At 39.7% G+C, this 20215-nt stretch overlaps 1 long non-coding RNA gene across 1 annotated transcript; it reads right to left on the reverse strand.

Annotated features, from left to right (window-relative positions):
- Positions 1-442: 442 nt before the first annotated feature.
- LOC131279671 (uncharacterized) lies at positions 443-7993 on the reverse strand. Its single transcript, XR_009187049.2, has 3 exons — positions 7773-7993; positions 2500-2588; positions 443-1703 (listed from the first exon to the last, which is right to left on the reverse strand). It is a non-coding gene; the product is annotated as an uncharacterized lncRNA (long non-coding RNA).
- Between the last annotated feature and the right edge of the window lie 12222 nt (positions 7994-20215).

A 20215-nucleotide genomic window follows, 5' to 3' on the forward strand; every position in this document is an offset into this window, starting at 1 on the left:
AGGAGGCGGGCGGAGGGAGATCCAAGGCCGTTGTGCTCTGGGACGCCAGGCCAGGGCAGGGGCTCTGCCAGCAGAGAATGACCTCCAACAATGACGTTTCTCCCTGGGTGCTCCAGAAGGCACCAGCCGCCTTCTAATTCAAACCAGCAGGAGGAGGCGCCATAGGCTGAGTCTCAAAAAGTAGACAAGAGCCCTCTAGAAGGGCTCTGGCCAGGGGCCCCCTCCCCAGCCTCCTGAGCCAGGCCCGGGCGCATCCCCCCTGGGGCACAGCACCCCCGCCCCCTCGATCCGTGGCCCTGCGCGGGCTGTGGAGCCTGCGGTCATCGTGGGAGCTCTGGTTTTAGCTGCGCTTATGAGCACCCTCTGAATGCCCGCGTCTGTGCTAAGAACTGCATGTTCACCACCTCTCAAAACCACTCACTCTTTTTTTCCTCCCTTAAACTTTTTATTTTGACATAATTTCAAACTAACAAGACAGTTGCAAAAATAATACAAAATCAACCCAAAGAACTCCAATATACCTCTTCCCCCCACCCCATATCCAGAGCCACGATTTTAACATTTTGTTTCATTTGCTTCATTGGTCTATTTAGATATCTATCATCAGTCCAAATATCTGTTTATTTTCTAAATATTTGAGAGGTTGTTACATCGTGTTTCCTGAACACATAACACTCCTATGTACCTTTCCTAGGAGCAGGATTATGTAACCACTTTAAGTACAGATTTATCAAGTTCAAGAACTTTAGCATCCATATAAAACTTCCAGTCTATATTCCAATATTTTTGTATGTCCTTTAGGGCCTTTTCTCCTCCATTATTTCAACCACCTCTTCTTTTTTTAAAAAACTATAGTTTCATTAGAGAAGTTGTACACTTACAAAGCAATCATGCACATGTGCGGAATTCCCATACAACACCCCTCCACCAACATACTACATTGCTGTGGAATATTTGTTACAGATTATGAGATAATACCAGACTATCACCTCCAACTATGGTCTATGGCATACACTTGGCATATTTTTCCCTACCCCCCTATTACTAACACAGCACATCTTTGACATTGATGCAAGAATATTACAGAATTGCTGTTAACTATAGTCCATAGGTTACATTAATTGTATTTTCCCACTGCTCCTCCACATCTTGCAATAGTGGTGTACATTTGTTCTAGTTCATAAAAGGATATTCTTATATTTGTACTACTACCCACTAACAGCCACCTCTGTGTTCAATATATTATTCAGATCCTAGATTATTCTCTAGCTTTCTTTCAATTGACATTTACATCCCCAGATTACCCTTTTCAGCCACAACCCCATTTATAAACCAGCTGTGTTATTAGTTCTACTCACTATAATGTGTTACCATCAACTCTATCCATTTCCACACTTTTACAGTCAAGTTAATTAAAACTTCTACATATATTAAGGATCAGTACACTTTCTCAGCCCTCCTCTTATCTCCTAATAACCCATACTCTAGGTTTTAACTCCATGCATTTATTCTTCACATTTAGTTCATATTAGCAAGACCACACGATATTTGTCCTTTTGGGTCTGGCTTATTTCACTCAGCATAATGTCTTCAAGGTTCACCCATGTTATCACATGTGTCCCAATTTCGTTTCTTCTTACAGCAGCATAGTAGTCCATTGTATGTATATACCACATTTTGTTTATCTATTCATCAGTTGGTTCCTAGGAAAAAATAATTGTATAAGTGAAACTTATTAAATTTCCCTTGGGCATTCTTTGTCTAAGTTCAGAGACCTTCCAGTATCCCCAGACAGTCCCACCTGAGTGTTGCAATAGTCTTTGGCAGCAGCTGAGAGGTTGAATAAGCGAATGGGAGAACTTTTTACCATCTCATAGAGGTGACCAAGCTCTGAACTGATCAATGCTAAAAGTTCATGTCATTTTTTCAGCCTGGATTATGAAAATCTAGGTTCTGACTACTGATCCTAGAGCAGAGAGCTCGAGCCATTCTAATGGCACATAATTGTGTGTTGCCCTCAGAGAATATTTGCTGAGTTAATATATTCCTTAAGTTTTGGGACCTTGCTCTATCATATCTTCCACTTGAAGATACCTGATAACTAAACATATATGATAAGATTGGACTTTCCTCTCCTCTACTAGTGTCTTCTCTGGAGTACAGCTGTTTCAGCTCACAGCTCGGGTCTGGAGTGAGATGCCCTGACCAGAAGCTTTAACATAGAGGTGCCTGCCCTAACTCATCTACATCCTGCCCCTTTTTAATTCAATCAGATTTTTATTTAATTTTGTGCAAATGAATGTTTTACTCATAATTTAGAGAGATTAGGACAAAGGAGGACATTTTATGCTCAGCATGTTTTTTCTGTAATATGAACAAAATTTTACATAGTGTCATTCTAGATGACACATAACAGCTATTTCTGTTGATGACAACATTTTGACTTAGGACAAAAACTATTTAAGCAAAATATTTGACCTCATTATATTTGGTTATTACCTTAGATTTTTAAAAATTTCTTCATGTGACTTTATGTTATTTTCTAGTGTCCCTTTATTTCAGTCTTCAGTACTGCAGGTCCTCCTGAGCTAGTTTTGAAAAGAGATTTACATTTACTTCAAAATTTAAATATACATTTGCTCTATGATGCAGCAATTCCATTCCTAGTTATTTATCCAGAAGATATAAAAGCATATTTACACATTAAGATTTATCCATGAATTTCATATTCCTTACTTCTAAAAATAGCCCCAAAGAGGAAAAACACCTAAATGTCCACCAACTGGTACATGGGAAATAAAAAGTGATATTACATACAATGGAATATTATCTGGCAATAAAATGGAATTAGCTGTAAATATGAGTAACAACATGGATGGATCTTAAAAATGTCATACAAACTGAGACTGGGTCAGAGAGAAAACATTACTTTCACTCACGATTTCCCATTTATATGGAATTCTAGAAAAGTCAAAACTACAGTGACAGAAAACATCAGGACAGGCTATGGCTTCAGTTGGGTAGAGATTGACTGCAAAGAACTTTTAAAGGTATTGGGTAAAACCTGACTGTAGTGACAGTTGTATAATTGCATAGATATATAGCAGAACACTTAAAACAGATGAACTGTATCCATGTAACACATACAATATAAAGCTGTTTAAAAAAGGTTCTTCCCTTATTGATACAAAGGTTACTGCACATTTCACTTTCCCTTCAACAATATCCACTGCATACATATTGTGTATGGGGCACCCTTTTATCTGCCTTGCCATGAAGTCTGTTTCAAAATTCACCAGTCCCTCAACCATTTAGAGCTGGTGGAGGAACACACTGGGGTTTCTCTCTTGTAATTTGGCAAAAGTCTCAGTTGATGCTTTGGATTTCTGAATCTTGCTTCTTCTGTCCAGCCACTTCCTCCTCTCACCTGTTATCTTCTTATTGCAATGACTGCTCAGTTTAGCCTCACTGAGCCTCAGCTTCCTATTTATAAACTGCAGATAATAGAGCCAATCTCTAGAAGTGTTCTGTAAACTAAATTAATATTTGTAAAGCTTTTAGAACAAATTCTGGCTCATAGTATATTTTTTATGTATGTATGTATGTTAAAAAAATATTGCAGAATCTCCTCACTGTTATTTATCCTACATGCCAGTTGTAATACTTAGAACAATGTTTAATATTGTGGCAAGGGAGACTGCTTTACTCAGTTTAAAAACACTCATTCACTTCCCATTATTTTCATGGTGAAGCCTAAACTCATCACCATATACAAGAATGTCTTTGACCTGGTCTTTATTTCTCTCTCATTTATTTTATATTATTTTATTTATTTTATGATTTTTAATTTTTCAAAAGAAATTTTAGATTACATAAATGTTACATCAAAAATATAAGATATTCCCATATGCCCCACCCCCTTCTCTTCTGACACTTTCCCACATTAACATTTTCCATTTGCATGGTACATGTGTTACAACCGATGAACATATATTGAAGCATTTCTACTAACTATTGACTATAGTTTACATTACACTTTACACTCTGCTGCACACAATTTCATATGTTTTGACAAAATGTACGATGGCCTGGATCCATCTTTGCAAGAGTTTTTATGACTAAGCCATTTCAAAGTGAGTCCAGAGGTCATTCCAGAGGTTACACTAATTCATGCTTCCGCAGGACCTCATTGACTGCTACAGTCAGTGCCTTAAACAGTGGGGCTCCTGAGGTTCTAGAGATATCTAGACACTATAAGCAAGACAGACAAGCTCAGGAATTTGGCATCTTGTCAGTAGGCCTTACTTTGGAATTTATGCTCCCCAGTGTAACAGAGTTAGACTCATTTATACTTTCCCTACACATAGCTCTTCTGCCCCTTTTATTTGAACCTATAATTAGCACTATACTTGTTAAATATACATCCCTGAGACTTAAATCTTTGGTCACTTCATGTGCTGGTTGAGCCCTGCATCTCATCAGAGATGCAACACCTACTCTTCATTTCATTGAACTTACACAGGACAACTAATAAGGAGATGATGACAGACAACGCCCATCCCAAGAAACAGTATTTGTAACAAGCAAGACAGGACCATTCATCTGCCCCATGGGATCTAAGTCCTTTTCAATTAGAAGCAGAGTGGGCATCATCATCCCCAAATCCTCAAGATTGGAGAGTGAACAATGGACTAAAGTAGGTTTATTATTGTTCTATTATAGACATTACTATTTTTGCATTCAAAGAATTTGCATCACTGATATAAAGGCAGTGTCCACCAAAGTTTTTGTGGGGAGGGGAATGAAAGAATAGGTAACATGGGGACATTTTCAGGATATTGGAATTGTCCTGCATGACATTGCAATGATGGATACAGGCCAGTTCTCTCTCTTGATCTCAGTCAGTTAGCAAACATTTTTTGGACATAAACTGCATGCTAATCCCTACACAAGCTAAGTCCTAGACAAGCAAAGGACCAAAAAAATGTTTGAGAAAATTTGCTGTGATGGTAAAAATTTGTCTTCACAATTCTGGTTATTAGAGTGGCATTGATCCATTTCTCAACTGGGTACATCCACTTTTGTATTTTTTACTGTTTATACTACCTTGATTCTTTATCATTTAGAAAATTATATAATCTGAGTTTTTCACATCCCAAATATTTAATTTATCATCTCCATAACATATTGTTTATTTTACAGAAAATTAAAAGGAAAGCATTCAGAAATTGATCTGAAAGTTCATGACATTTATTGGAATGGAAATATAAACCTAAGAACCGAAGAATACAACTAGGTCAATATTTAGTATTTGAAAGGTAATTTTTCCTAGTTTATCTACTTAACTTATGTACATGCTTCATTAGATTCTATTTTTCTGCAGTAACTGTGTACCAGGCATAAAACATGTAGGAAAAGATTTATCTATGAGCACAAACTCATTTTTTAATAAATGTGTTGTGCTCCAAGTTTTATTTACTTTGCTAGGATAAACTGGTGCAGTGCCAAGGCCCAGTTTCACATCATGGGGCAGATACTCAGAAAGCCTAGAAAATCATTACCTAGATTTGTGGGAGCAAAAAATGAGTACAGTGGCTCTGCAGTAGAAATTGTGGTGAATGTAAAGGTATGGAATCCATTGCAAATGTCACAAAAGGAAATGCTTCCTCTATCCATATGCAGGAAAATCCCCGCTTGGTGCAGGTGAGGGTTCCCCTGGAGCAGAGTCAAAGGCATAGTAGTGGCTGAGCAGAGCGTGGTGTGGGGTGTTACTATCCCGGGCGGCTTTGCCCAGAGATTTTCCACTGCAGTGGTTGGTGGAGGAATCCCCTTTCAACTCAGTTTTACGTTGGGGAGCTGGACAATGGGGGAAGGAGAGGGGAATTTTGTCAAGTTTGTGGATGGTGCCAGAGATCCAGGGCCTTGTGGCCAGGGTTTGAGAGCTCCTCCTGGATGGACTCACAGGTTACTCCTTGGGACCTCACACATGAACCCTGAACACAGTTTCTCAGTCTTAGACCTTCTCCCTCTTAGAGGACACACTTACCATAGACCAGCCCTCTCATCTCCCCTCCACACTTCCTTACATAGGGTCTCAAACTTTTACCCATGCCTTCTCTCTCAGATACATGCTCTAGAAATTGCTCTCAGCACACATCTGTAGACATGTCTCGTGTAAATGTGCGCATGTTTTAGAGTTGACACCCCATCCCAGCAAATGTTCAGTCTTATCCTTTATCTCACTATTTTTCTCCTGGTATAGTCCTCCTCCGTTTCACGCCCCATTTACTAGAAGAAGTAAATTCTGCCAACACGTCACATAATGCCCTAACCCAGGGCCTGTGAGTCATCTGATTGTTTAAGTAAAGTTTTGTTGGAACACAGCTCCAACCTTTTTAACATATTGGTCATGCCTGCTTACATGTTACAAAAGCAAGAGGAAGTAGTTTTGAGGGAGGCCTTGTGGTCCACAAGTCAAATATATTTACTATCTGGCTCATTAAGGAAATGTTTGCTGAACTTAGCTTGCGCTTTGCAGGACTCCTAGTGCCGGCTGCCCTTGCCATCTAAGGACTAAGTGTGAGTTCATGCCCTGCATTTCCAGAGTGCTCTCCACTGAGAAACTGCTCTGTTGTGTGTTTCCTAATGCCTATCTTTGTTTAATCCTGCTTTGGGGGATAATATTTTAACTTCAACTTTAACTATGTAGCTCCTGTTCTTTTAATTTTACCTTCCTTGTTTATAATTCCAGAAGCACTGTTGAATGTTCCTTAAATACAAGTTTTAAAAATATTTTATTGTGGTAACATAGATACCACTCAAAATTTTCCATTTTATGTATTTTCAAGTGTTCAATTCAGGAGTATTAATTATTCACACATTGCCCTACTGTCACCACCTCACATTACCAAAACCTTTTCCTCACCCCAAACAGAACATCTATACCTTTAAGCAAAGAATCCACATTCTGACTCCTCCCCATCCCCCAATCCCTAATAATTTATAATCAACTTTCTGTCCCTAAATTTGCTTATCCTAAGTATTTCATATAAGTGAAATCAAACAATATTTTTCCTTTTATAACTTGCTCATTTCACTAAACATGATGTCTTCAGTATTCACCCAGGTTGTTGCATGCGTCAGGACTTCATTCCTTTGTGTGGATGAATAATATTACACTGTATTATTTACTACATTTTGTTTGTCCATTCAGCTGTAGATAGTTACTTGGGTTGCTTCAATCTCTCAGCTATGTGAGTAAGGCTGCAATGAATGTTTACGGACAAAATGTCTGCTTGAGTCCCTGTTTACAGTTCTATTGACTATATACCTAAATATGGGTTTGCTTGATCATATGGTGACTTTATGCTCCTCTTTTAGAGGAGCTGCTAGACTGTTTTGCAAACCAGCTAAACCATTTTTCATATGTACGACTGACATTCAAGTTCTCCACATCTTCAACAAGTTTTTTTTTTTAATTAATAACCATCCTTGCGGGTGTGAATTGGTATATTACTGTGGTTTGAATCTGCATTTCTTTGATGATCAGTGACTAAGAACATCTTTTCATCTATTTAATAGCCCTGTGTGTCTTCCTTAAATAAAAGTTTTAATGGTCATTTTCAAACGCGCATAATTATGAGCAACAGTATCATAACCCACCTCTCCCCAGTCCACGATTGCCTGCCTCCTAGGAACCACCGCACCTGGAGCCAAGCTCCTGAGTCTCCTCTTGGTCATCTCCTTGAAATTTTGTAAAAAAATGTACATACCTTAAAGTGACATAGTCAAACAGGAGACAAAATTGGCCCGTGCTCCAGGCTGTCCTGGTGCCGAAGGCCCGCCGACCCCGGCCCCTCACAGCGGCGGGCGGCCCACGTGGCTCCCTGGCCTTCGCTTCCTGGTGGTCTCTGGAGGGGCGCCTGGACTAGAGCCCCTCGCCAGGTCAGCCCCGCTGCGCCGAGCCCCGAGGGCTGCGCCCAGGGGCGCCCGCTCCGGCTGCTGCCTGGCGGCCCCGCAGCGCCCGCGCCCGCCCCCTCCCCGCAGCCCTCCGCGCAGTCGGCCGTGCAGCGCCCGCGCCCTCCCCGCAGCCCTCCGCGCAGCCCTCCGCGCAGTCCTCCACGCAGTCGGCTCCGCAGCTCCCGCGCCCTCCCCGCAGCCCTCTGCGCAGTCCTCCGCGCAGTCGGCTCCGCAGCTCCCGCGCCCTCCCCGCAGCCCTCTGCGCAGTCCTCCACGCAGTCGGCTCCGCAGCTCCCGCGCCCTCCCCGCAGCCCTCTGCGCAGTCCTCCGCGCAGTCGGCCCCGCAGCCTCCATCGAGCCGTGCTGAGCGCCCAGGCCGCGCCCCGCTGCCCACGCTCGGCTCCAGGGCCTCTCCTGGCCCTGCCGCTCCTCGCGCCGCCGCGGCTGTCAGGGGGTCTCCCCCAGAGGCTGCTGTGGTGGGGACCCAGGGGGTCTCCCCCAGAGGCTGCTGTGGCGGGCACCCAGGTCTGCGCAGAGCTGGAGGCTGAGCTGCTCTTAGGGAGGGAGAGGGCGGCCCCAGGGTCCCTGTGCTGGGGGTGGCCGCGGCGCGCGCCCTGCAGGAAGACAGGAAGGGGTGGGGGGTGGGAGAAGGGACCGCAAGGTGGGGCCTGGCTCCGCTTTCCAGGGGAAGGTGCTGCAGAGCCGTCCTCGGGAGAGCAGCCGCCGTGACCTCCGTTTCCCACGCTGGCGCCTTGAAAAGGAGCCGAAAACACTGGAGCCCCTTAGCTTGCTGGAACTTGGGTCTCCTGTGCTCAGGACCGTGGACTAAAGTCGGGTGAGACTGATGCTGGTGCCTCCCCAGAGGAGCCCGGGCAGCGAGGCCCACCTCTGTCCCTCGACTTGAGGAAGGGGCCTCAGGCCCCCGAGAACTCGCTGCAGGCGCTGGTCTTGGTCTGGGAGATGGGCGTGTCCAGGGGGGAAGGAGGGCGTGAGGAGCTGGGCAGGCGCTGCCTCGAGGCGCCTGTGAGGTGTGGCTGGGCTGCCTCCCGAGCTGCAGTCGAGGAGCTAAGAGCGAGCTGGTGGTGGTGGCTTCTGCAGACCCCTAGAGTTGATTCCCCTTCTCATGGCTTCTGGGGAAGGAGTGCCTTATCTACTTGCTTAGCCGCCTATTTTGTACGGTTGGTTGCTGAGCTCACTGACTGATGTTTGCGATTTGTTTGTAACGCAGGGCACCTTACTGTGGGTAATTTAGCTGGAGAGTCTGTAACCTGAGCACGGAACCTCTTATCTTGTGACAACTGTATATGGTTGATATATGGAAATTCAATGTATTTTATAGTTAAAGTATTCTAAAGTAATTGATGTTTCTAGCAAACTGTTGTGATCTTGGCTAACGAAATTTTCCCACCACCGGCATGAACCTTGTAACATGAAGAACTCTGAAATATGGTTGGCCTGGTTGTTATGGAAGGTTAGAGAGCATTCTCAGAATGAGGTAGAGGGATTGTGGGCCACTGATTAACCACCGTATCCAAGAACATTTACATTAAAAATTTTCCAGAGAAAAACAATTGGCCTTGTGTGAATAGTGGTGTCTGAGTCAGTGAAACAAATGGGAATGGGTAGATCAAACCTAGAGAAAGTGTCATCTACAGGCAGGATCCAGGGATAATTTCTGAATGGGGTGAGAAACCCATTAGACAGCATTCTTAGAACTTCTTGGCCCATTGGCTTAAGAATGATCCTGGGCATTACTTTCATCCTTGGCCAAGACCAGGCAGGTGGGGCAGGCTTTCGTTCTGTTCCGGGTTCTTCTGTTGACAGTGGCGGTACATGCATGGTGGTACATGCATGGCGGTCTAGGGGAGTCTGAAATTCCATGGGCCATCTTCTTTTCAATCCGTGAGGAGAGCGGCCGTATAAAAGCTTGCTCTGAACTATTCAGTTTGAAAATACAACCAAGAAACAAGACCCTTTTGTGGTTAAGATACTCCTCTTCAGGAAGGAAAGCAGAACATTCACGTGGGTAACAAAAGCTTATTAGAAGAGATGATTTTTATCCAGATGTCTCACCCCCACATGGGAGGTTATTTTTTTTTTTTTTAAGATTTATTTATTTATTTAATTCCCCCCCCTCCCCTGGTTGTCTGTTCTTGGTGTCTATTTGCTGCGTCTTATTTCTTTGTCCACTTCTGTTGTCGTCAGCGGCAGGGGAAGTGTGGGCGGCGCCATTCCTGGGCAGGCTGCACTTTCTTTTCACGCTGGGCGGCTTTCCTCACGGGCGCACTCCTTGCGCGTGGGGCTCCCGCACGCGGGGGACACCCTTGCGTGGCACGGCACTCCTTGCGCGCATCAGCACTGCGCGTGGCCAGCTCCACACGGGTCAAGGAGGCCCGGGGTTTGAACCGTGGACCTCCCATATGGTAGACGGACGCCCTAACCACTGGGCCAAAGTCCGTTTTCCCGGGAGGTTATTTTTTATGCCTGTCCAAGTCTTGCCAGTGGCCAGAAAATATGACCAAGCCCATGATTCGGTGAACTTCACAGTTACTCATTTGCTCTACTAGAACGGCCCTAACTATGGCAATTCCCATCAGTTTAGGTGAAGGCTCTCAAGGATGCACATAGAACAGATCAATACCAATAATGCATTCATTAATTGGGTTCATACAATGGAGGTCTGTAGGGGCCATAAAGGACCCACCATAATTGTGTTTGGCAAGAGTCCTCAGATCAAAATCAGAGAGCATTATCAGTTTTACTCTTGGTGTCAGGAGTTACAGGGATCACTGTATACCTGTATCTAAAAGGCCAAGGAATGGAATTTGTTTCCCCCACTCTCCCATTGACGCAGGGCCTTTGTACACCTGGAGACAGAAGGTCCTCTGTGGAAAGGTCCAGGTAGAAAGGATATTGGGCCCTCTAACCTGTCCCAGAGCATATAGGAAGGGGTGGAGGGAACAGCCCTTTGTCTGTCATGAGTCCAACATAGTAGGACCACAGAAGTTCCTTTGGTTGTGAGGGCAGAAGGAGCTGAGAGCCCTGCAAATCAGCTCTTTTCAGGCCAAGCCTCCCAGTGTGGAACAGGGTGGGTCCACCCGAGTCTGCACAACTTTCATGTTTAGCTTGAAGCAGAGGCAGCTCCTGCAAAGCCAGCTACTGGAGACTTTCCTAGCTGGAGGAGAGTTTTCTTAGGTAGTTCATCTCACCTGTTCTTTAACCTTGAAGGCAGGACGTGCTGGTTACCCCAGGAGCACACATGCAACAGGCTTCATTACCCCATTGCTCATGTTGTGAACTTGTGTGGACCCTGCCCCTGACAAAACCTAGGAAGGGCCCCCTCTGCTGCCGCAGCTGCTCAAGTGCCTTCACTGGATACACCTTCTGTGCCAAATGACTCTGGGATGGAGACCCACCCCCCCCAACACTACTGCTGCTGCCATTGCTCTCTTCATGGTGCTGCCGTCAGGGGACTCTGAGGAGGCAGAGGATAGAACCTGCTCTCCTCAGACTGCACCCCCCTTACCAGCATTAACTACATGACCTCTATTTCTGTGCAGGGGAACTAGTTGTCTAAGTTCTCTTTAGGGCTGCTGGTCAAAGTGATGCTGAAGTGTTCTGCATTCTTCTCCTTTTTTGTGGGCCATAGCTTATATTTAGTATGTTTTTCTATACACCCCTATTATTAACACCATGTCTTAGCATTGTGCATTTGTTATAGTTCATGAGGGAACACTCTCATATTTGTACTGTTAACCACAGTCCATCTTCCAGCACATCATCATCATACTCTGTGTTATACAGTCCCATGCCTTGTACAATGTGTCCAAAGTGTGCTCTCAGTGGCTCTCACTTTCACCACAGAGTTGTGTAGTCATTACCTCAGTAAATTTTTGGACGTTTTCCTTAGTCCAAACAAAAGAATTCCATATCATCCTATTTTTAAAAAATTTTTAACAAATCAATTTTTTTATACATATTAATAAAACATACAGTTCATTCAAAGTATACAATCAGTGGTATTTGGTATTTGGTATAATAAAGCATGATCTTGTGCACATCTGCATTCCTAGCCCAGTTAATCCTTCATTCATAACTTCATTCATTATTAGAGCATTTTCATTATTTCAGTAGTAGTAATAATAATAAACAGAAAACAGACAAACAGGAAAATTCTTCACCTCTCATTCTCTCAGTTTCTCCTGCTGTACATAGCTGCCATTTCTGGCTATTCTTGCAAAATTTCTATATTCTTTTTAACTAAAATTTCAACAATTTGCAATTACCATAGGGTGGGAAGCTGGAGCAGGTCTCTTGGGAGTTGCTCAGCTCATGGGTTCTATGTGAACCTCAGTGGTTGACTAGAGAACCATTTCACAAACTTTTTTGTCATCCCTCTGTTGTGTCTCCAATCTGACACAGCAGGCAAGCCCTGCCAGGAAGGAAGGGCTAAAGAGAAGGACAAATATTCCCACTTGGTATTGCAAAGCTTATTCATACAATACACTAGCATTCACCAAGACTGATCACAGCTTTCACTCACATTTCTCCAGACCCAATATTAAGGCTGAAGAAATGTCCCCATGGATTTCACTAATGCCCCTCAAGAAGATTCCATGGATTCTGCTGTCATCCTCTTTATGAAATGAAGTGCCTCACAGTACAGATCGCATCTCTCCAGAATGTCCCATGGGATCCCTAAACCTTCTGCTTTCCCAGGACATCACGGTGCTTAATTGGCTACCTTGCTCTGGGTGCTAATTTGGTCAAGTATGGGCTGAGCTTCTGGGGATCAATGGCAGTCAATTAAAATGTTAAAGTAAACATGTAACTAGAAAGTCAATATTAATCACTTACCAAAAAAGTATATGCCAAAGTACTAACTGAGTAGAGCTGCTGCTTTGTCCCTGTTCCATTTCCCAATGGAGCAGTGGTAGAGAGGGAGATGAGGATGGGTCAGCACAGACATGGCATCATCTCATTGTTGAGGGAGCTTTGAGCAAAAGGCTCCTGCAGTTTTATGGTCCCAGGGTCTACAAGTGAAAAACTGCTGAGAATTGAATCATTTTGGAGAAACTGTCCTCAACTTCTCCCCCTCCTCCCTCTGAGAAGGAGTTCTCAGCAGAGGTCAGAAGTCTCATTTCTGGGCCCCTGAGAAGGAAGTCTCCTGAAGAATTAACTGGGCTAGGAATGCAGATGTGCACAAGATCATGCTTTATAAAACCCATGACAATAAAAATACTCTTAATGTAATCTCACCAGAATCATAGAGTTTTAGTGTGTTTTCTCATTTTCCATGACCTTTTCCTCCACCTCGCAAGTAAGCACTCTCTTGACTGGAAATGCAGGGTCATAGCATATGTGTTCTAATTTAATAAAGCCTAGTTAGACCAGTATTCAAAAGGTGCACTCTCTGAGATGGCTCTCTCTTTGGTGCCCCTTTTAAGAGAGGAGTATAATATCCCAATTCATGAAAGGTAGATTTAGCTACTTCTTTAGCAAATACATTTGAACAAATTAGGAATGTGTATATAAGCTCCAGCATATTGGTATGTTTAAATATCTCTTCTTTCTTCACAGGAACATTATCTTCCCATATTGTGGCTGCTCTATAGCCTGGGCATAATATTAGGATGCTGTGTAGCAAAGCCATTTTCACAAGTTGAAAATAATCTTTGCTGCTTTCATCACCAGTACTTAAATTTTATTGGTTATTGCAACATAACTTGGTCTTAGTTAGCTGGTACAATATCAAATGATTTTTGACTTGTACACATATACCAGTGATATACAAGGACTTTCTTCACTCCAAATCCTCACCAACATTTAGGGGTTTCAGATTACTTTTTTCCAGTCTACTGAATTTATAGCAGTAATTAATTGTGTTGACAACTACTACTCTATTAATTTATTCATTTATTTTTCCATTGTTTCAATGTTCCTGTTCAAAACCTTTATATATATTATATCATGCAATGGTAAATTTTTGTGTAACAGTCTTTTATTTTTTCCAAACTGGAACTGTTTCTGAGATTCAACCACATTGTTGAGTATACTAGTAGTTTCTTCATTTTAAATTGTGGATAATATTATATTTTATAAACATTTCCATTTGCTTACCACTTTTTCTTTGATGGATTCTGATGCCATATCCATGGTTTAGTTATTTTTTAAAAATCTGCTATGGGCAATTTTGTGCAACTTCCTTTGAAAATAATTTTCAGTTCTATTGGGTAAATAATGGAGACTGAAATTGTTCATTCATAGGATAGATGATAATTAGTTTTATAAAGGAAATGCTCACCCTTTGCAAAACATTTAAAATATCTCACATTACCAACAAAATACATGAAAGTTTAGGTTGAGCAAAATCCTCACAGCTTGGATCATGTCAATTATCTTATATTCCTGCTTATTTTTTTCTTCTGTCAGGTCTAATCTGCTATTGAAACCATCTGGGGACTTTTTTTTCTTCTATTGTGTTATTCAATTCCAGTGTTTTAGTTTAGTTCCTTTTCCTTATATTAATTCATGGTTCCCTGAAATCCTGTAGCTCTTTCTGCATGTTTTTGAGCATTTTGAAAACCAATTTTACTTCTTTGTTTGGTATGTCTTCTCTTAATTCAAAATTGTTTCTGATGTTTTATGCTTTTTCTTTGTATGGGACAGCAGTTCATATTTTTGTCTTGTATTCTATTGCTCTACACTATACATTTTCATATTTTATCTTGATCCTCTTGTTATCAAGTTGGGCCCTCCTACAGAAAAGATCAGCCTTAGACAAAACATGCATTCCTTTCTCTATTTTCTGAGCCTGAGTCTTGTCTGTGGCATGTGCTAATAACCTTATGAAGTTCACAGCTTGCAGGAATCTGAATGCCCTTCTACACCTGATGGAATGGACATATGGTATAAGATCAAGAATACTATTACATGCTTTGTGGGAGATACAGAAAGAAAATAGAAAGTGGCAGAAAGAATATTCAAAGATATAAGGCAGGAAACTTCTCAGATGTAATGAAAGACATGTATATGCACAATCAAGGAGCCCAAAGAGCACCATGCAGGATAAAATTATAGAAAACCATGCCCAGAAACATTATCATCCACAGCCAAACACCAAGGAAAAGGAGCAAGTTCCGAAAGCTGCAGGAGTAAAGCAATGTGCTTTGTCCACGTGAGTTCCAATAAAATTAAGCAACAGAATTTCTCAACAGAAATCATGAAGACAAATCCAAGAAGGCAAAACAGCAAAGTGAGATGAAATATTTAAAGTATTGGCAGAAAGTGATTCACTTCTAATAATATATCTGGTGAGACAGACTTTCAAAGTGAGGAGAAGATTATCTTGCATTCCCATATTAAAACAAAGAAACAAAAAACCCAGAGGAAGTTCGTCATCACTTGTGCTGCCTTACACACAATTTTAAGCAGGTTTTTGAGACAGAAATGAAAGGATATTCAGCAGTGGGTTAAATTACATAAAAATTAAGATCTCTGGTAATGGTAAACTTTTTTGTAATTATAAAAGTCAGTAATAATGTATTGGGTTTTTGATATATAACTCCATATTTTATAATTTCTAAAATTCAAGGGCATAAAAGTTAAAGATAGTCTATGTTTTGGCATATACAAAGTATGAAGGTATAATATGTAACATTACAACAAAAAAAGGGGTGACAGAAAGGAATAGAAACAGTTTACATGTGTATGGACTGTGATTAACCCTATAAGAATAATAATATTGGTTTATCAATTATAAAAAGATACCACACAATAATGTAAAATATTAATGATAATATTAATATTTCATTAATATTAATAGGGGGTTATATGGGAACTCTCTTCATTCTGCATGACTTTTTAGTAAACCATAACAGTGATAATTTAAAAATAAAACTGCTGCTAGGACAAAGAAAAACACCATATTATGATAAAGGGGTCAGTTAAAGACAAAAACAACAAATAAATAAATATATGAGCCATTATATATATATACAGTGAAGCTACAAAATATATGTGGCAAATATTGATAAATTTGAATGGAGAAATAGATAATGGTACATTACTAATGGGAGAATTCAATACACCACATTCAATAAGGGATCGACCATTTAGACAGAAGATCAATAAAGAAAAAGGAGTATAAATTATTAATGATAATGAAAACAAGTGCAGGATATATGGAAATTCTCTATTTTCTGCAAGAATTTTTTGATTAACCAACTGCTCTAATAATAACATGACTATAGTGACAACAACTACTAAAATCATGGTGAAGATTGTTTCAAGAGAAAAATTAATTTTAGAAAAATTGTACCTTATGCTTGAGCTTGAGAACTTTCCAATATTTAAAGATCTTGTCTGAAAGGATTGGTGATATTAATAAATATAGTTATTTTAAAATTGCAAATCATTCTGGGAACAAATATTTTGCAGATAAATACTACTTGATGTTACAAATCTAATAAAATAAAAAAATTCATTCCAAATAAGATCTACTCTAGAAGAAATTTTCACTTGTTGGTTTTATTTTAGAGTATTATTATTTTTAAAAAAGATTTATTATTTACTTATTTATCCCCCCCTTGTGGCTTGTTTTGCTGTCTGCTCTCTGTGTCCATTTGCTGTGTGCTCTTCTGTGTCTGCTTGTTTCCCTTTGTTGCATCGTCTTGCTGCACCAGCTCTCCGTGGGCGCAGGCCATCAGCTCTCCATGGCTGTGGGCGAGGCTGCCTTCACAAGGATGCCCTGGGACGTGAGCCCAGGGCCTCCCATGTGGTAAATGTGAGCCCAATCGATTGAGCTGCAGTCACTTCCCAAGAGTATTATTATTTTTATAGAATATTATAAACCATCTTAAAGCTCTAAACAAATATTTCTTACCTTTCTAAATATATAGCTGTGTAACACAATCTTTTCTTCAAACTCTTCAGCCAAACCAATATATTGCAAAAAAAAATGGAGAAGCAGATATGATACTTCAGCTTTTTCCCAGTAAGCCAGAAATATACTTAATTTCAAAAAGAAGGAAAACTTTTCTATTTCCTCAAAATGTATTTTGGTTTTGGAAAATAACATTTTTGAAATACAATATTGCATTAAAATAGAAATCTTTTTTTATTTCTAATAATTTAAATGTTATACATATATCAACTTTAATTTCTAATATGGTAATTTCCCTAGATATCTGCAACAGAAATATAAGTTATGTAAGATTTTCAATAATTTCTAGACTGCAAAGAGACCCTGAAAGAAAAAAACACAAGAAACAATGATTTATGTAAATTATATTAAATCATGTTCTGCCATATTTCTAGGAAACTCAGGGAATATATTTTTGCATGTGTTTTTCCTACCCTTACCTTCTTCCCAGTGCTAGATTTCACGAAAATATTAGTATGGCTTTATTAGATGTCTGGTCATCATTTCACTCATAGTCATCCTGTCCAATTCTTAAATGTATTTTGTTTCTCTCTCAATATCCTTGCCATATTGGGGAATTTTTCTACCTCTAAGAAGCTGAGCATTCCTTCATGTATTTGCTTATTTTTACCGTGAATATAAATATAAAGAAATATAAGAAGATGGAGTGATTATGAAAATTGACAAAGATTTTCTTGGGCTTTGTGAAGTTACCTGGCTCTGGTTAAGCTAAAAATGCCCTATACTAAGTCAAGGAATGCTTCTGATTTCATAGAGTTGACTTCTTATCTCTACTCACCACACACCACCTGCCAACTTTCATGACTGTGTTGAGGACTGTAAGGGTATTTGGAGACTTTTATTTTTGAGCCTTCATTTCCAAGTCTTTCCTTTGAGCTTCTAGTACTTTCCATGTTCTGATACTCTCCTGACTGGCAGCAATAAACAAACATTTTTCAGAATGATGAAAAATGGACTACTTCCCTATAACCTTCTTGTGGGAGCAGTGACTCATGATCTACTCTATTTCCTAACAGTTACTGTCATTGACCATATTCCTTGCACTCTTCCTGCAAGGAGGCACTTTTGGTAAGAGTCTTACTATATGTCCCAAATTCTTTTACTTGATTTTTTAAATAATTCATTCTAAAATGATTCCCAATTTTCTTTAACTTAGTAGCTACAGGCCAAATTTGTTTATCTTGTTGATTTTTTTTAATTTTTAAAAATTTTATTAAAGTGTATCATGCATACATGAATATATATAAATAATAAATGTATAGTAAAATTTGTGAACTTATAAAATAGACATGCATAATAGTAAATGACTTTCCTTCAGGCAATAATATTTTTATAAACCATTAAAATATAATTTTATTGTGGTTGCTTGATTTATGGATATATTTTTATATTAACAAATTATATTTATGACCTAATATAAAATTGAAAATGTACTGAATTACAAGTAACTATGAAACATTTTGAAATACTTCTTGTTTATTAAGTAAAGCAACCAAAAAACTTTGTTAATTTTATTGCTAATAAGCACTGCTAAAATTTAACTAATCAGAAGAGTTTAGAGAAAAATTCCTCATCAATAAGGAGTTGAAAGAAAATTGGCTCCTCTAGATGGGGGAAATAACCAGTCTCCTGAGAGATTTGACCCATATGTATTCATCCTAAATAACAGTCATATTTATAGAGAATTTAGAAGGAGAATTGTTCCTATGATTATTGGTAAATATGAATTTCTTGGAGAAATGACTTGCAAAATTAGAATAAGGGAAGAATGAAGCAAGGTTACAAATTTTGTAAAGTCTTCACAATTGTGCTAAAGAAATATTCATATTACAGAAGATAAAAATGTTTCCTCATTACTCAGGTATATTTGTATGCTTTAATTCAACTGCTTTTTAAAAATAGCTAATAAAATGCACTGAGATAGCCATGATATGTTTTAAGATCATTACCATAATTATTTCTTACTTATATTATAAATTGACACTCATAGAAATTCTGAGTTTCTGATTCTGGTTTTGTTATTGTTGATTAATTTTACAAATGATACCTGATCAAATATATATGATTCATAGGCTGTATTCCAATACTGAAACATAATGATTCAAATTACCAAGAAATTGAACTAGTGAAACCACCATAAATTAAATACTACTTGAACTAGATTGTAAAGGATAGCTAACAAATTAAGAGACAGCAATGAGTTACCATAGCATTTCATATAAACCAATGTTTGTAAGCAAAACAGTCCTTCATATATGGATGCATTTGTAGATAAATACAGTGAAGTTTATGATAATTTTTAAATTTATATTCAGATATTAAGAAATAAGATTTTTATTATGCTCTTGTATTTCATGTGCTTAACAATTGAGGAGTAATAGTATCTCACACATTTTTTTCTACATTAAAAAACTGTGAAGTAAATATTATCTACTTATCCCTGAGATAATAAATAACAGGAAAAACCATGAACTCTCTCTCATTCTTATGGCTAATGCTGTCACTAAGCACTCTGAAGTAGAAAATATATAGTAAATTTATCCTAGGGAAACTTTAGAAATTTACAGACCCAGTGGGAAGATGCAATCTAAAGAGAAAAAGGGCAGGAATGAAATTTCTAAGGATGAATATACATGTGTGATTTGATAAAGTAAATTTAAAAGTCATCTGGAATTTTAGTTATGTTCAATAACCAATTCTTATGTAAATAGCATCAAATTAACTTTTTAAAGAATTATTTATTTATTTCTCTCCCCTTCCCCTTCCAGTTGTCTGCTCCCTGTGTGCACTTGCTGTGTGTTCTTCTGTGACCGCTTCTATCCTTATCAGCAGCACGGGAATCTGTGCTTCTTTTTGTTGCATCATCTTGTTGTGTCAGCTCTCCGTGTGTGCGGGGCCATTCCTGGGCAGGCTGCACTTTCTTTTGCACTGGGCAGCTCTCCTTATGGGACACACTCCTTGTGCGTGGGGCTCCCGCACCCCTGTGTGGCACAGCACTCCTTGCACGCATCAGCACTGCGCATGGGCCAGCTCCACACGGGTCAAGGAGGCCCAGGGCTTGAACCGCGGACCTCCCATGTGGTAGATGGATACCCTAACCACTGGGCCAAGTCCGCTTCCCAAATTAATTGTTTTTGATATCTATTAAAACTTATGTCAAAAGAACTTTCTCTTACTTTTAAAGTTGAGGATATAAGAAATATGCATAATGGAAAAGATTATTATAGTAAGATAATTTACATTAATGTTTTGCATAAATCCTATTAATTATTATGGTTATAATCAATGTGACTAAATCAACACCATTTATAT

Source organism: Dasypus novemcinctus, chromosome 9 (assembly GCF_030445035.2).
Source record: "Dasypus novemcinctus isolate mDasNov1 chromosome 9, mDasNov1.1.hap2, whole genome shotgun sequence".
Taxonomy (NCBI): domain Eukaryota; kingdom Metazoa; phylum Chordata; class Mammalia; order Cingulata; family Dasypodidae; genus Dasypus; species Dasypus novemcinctus.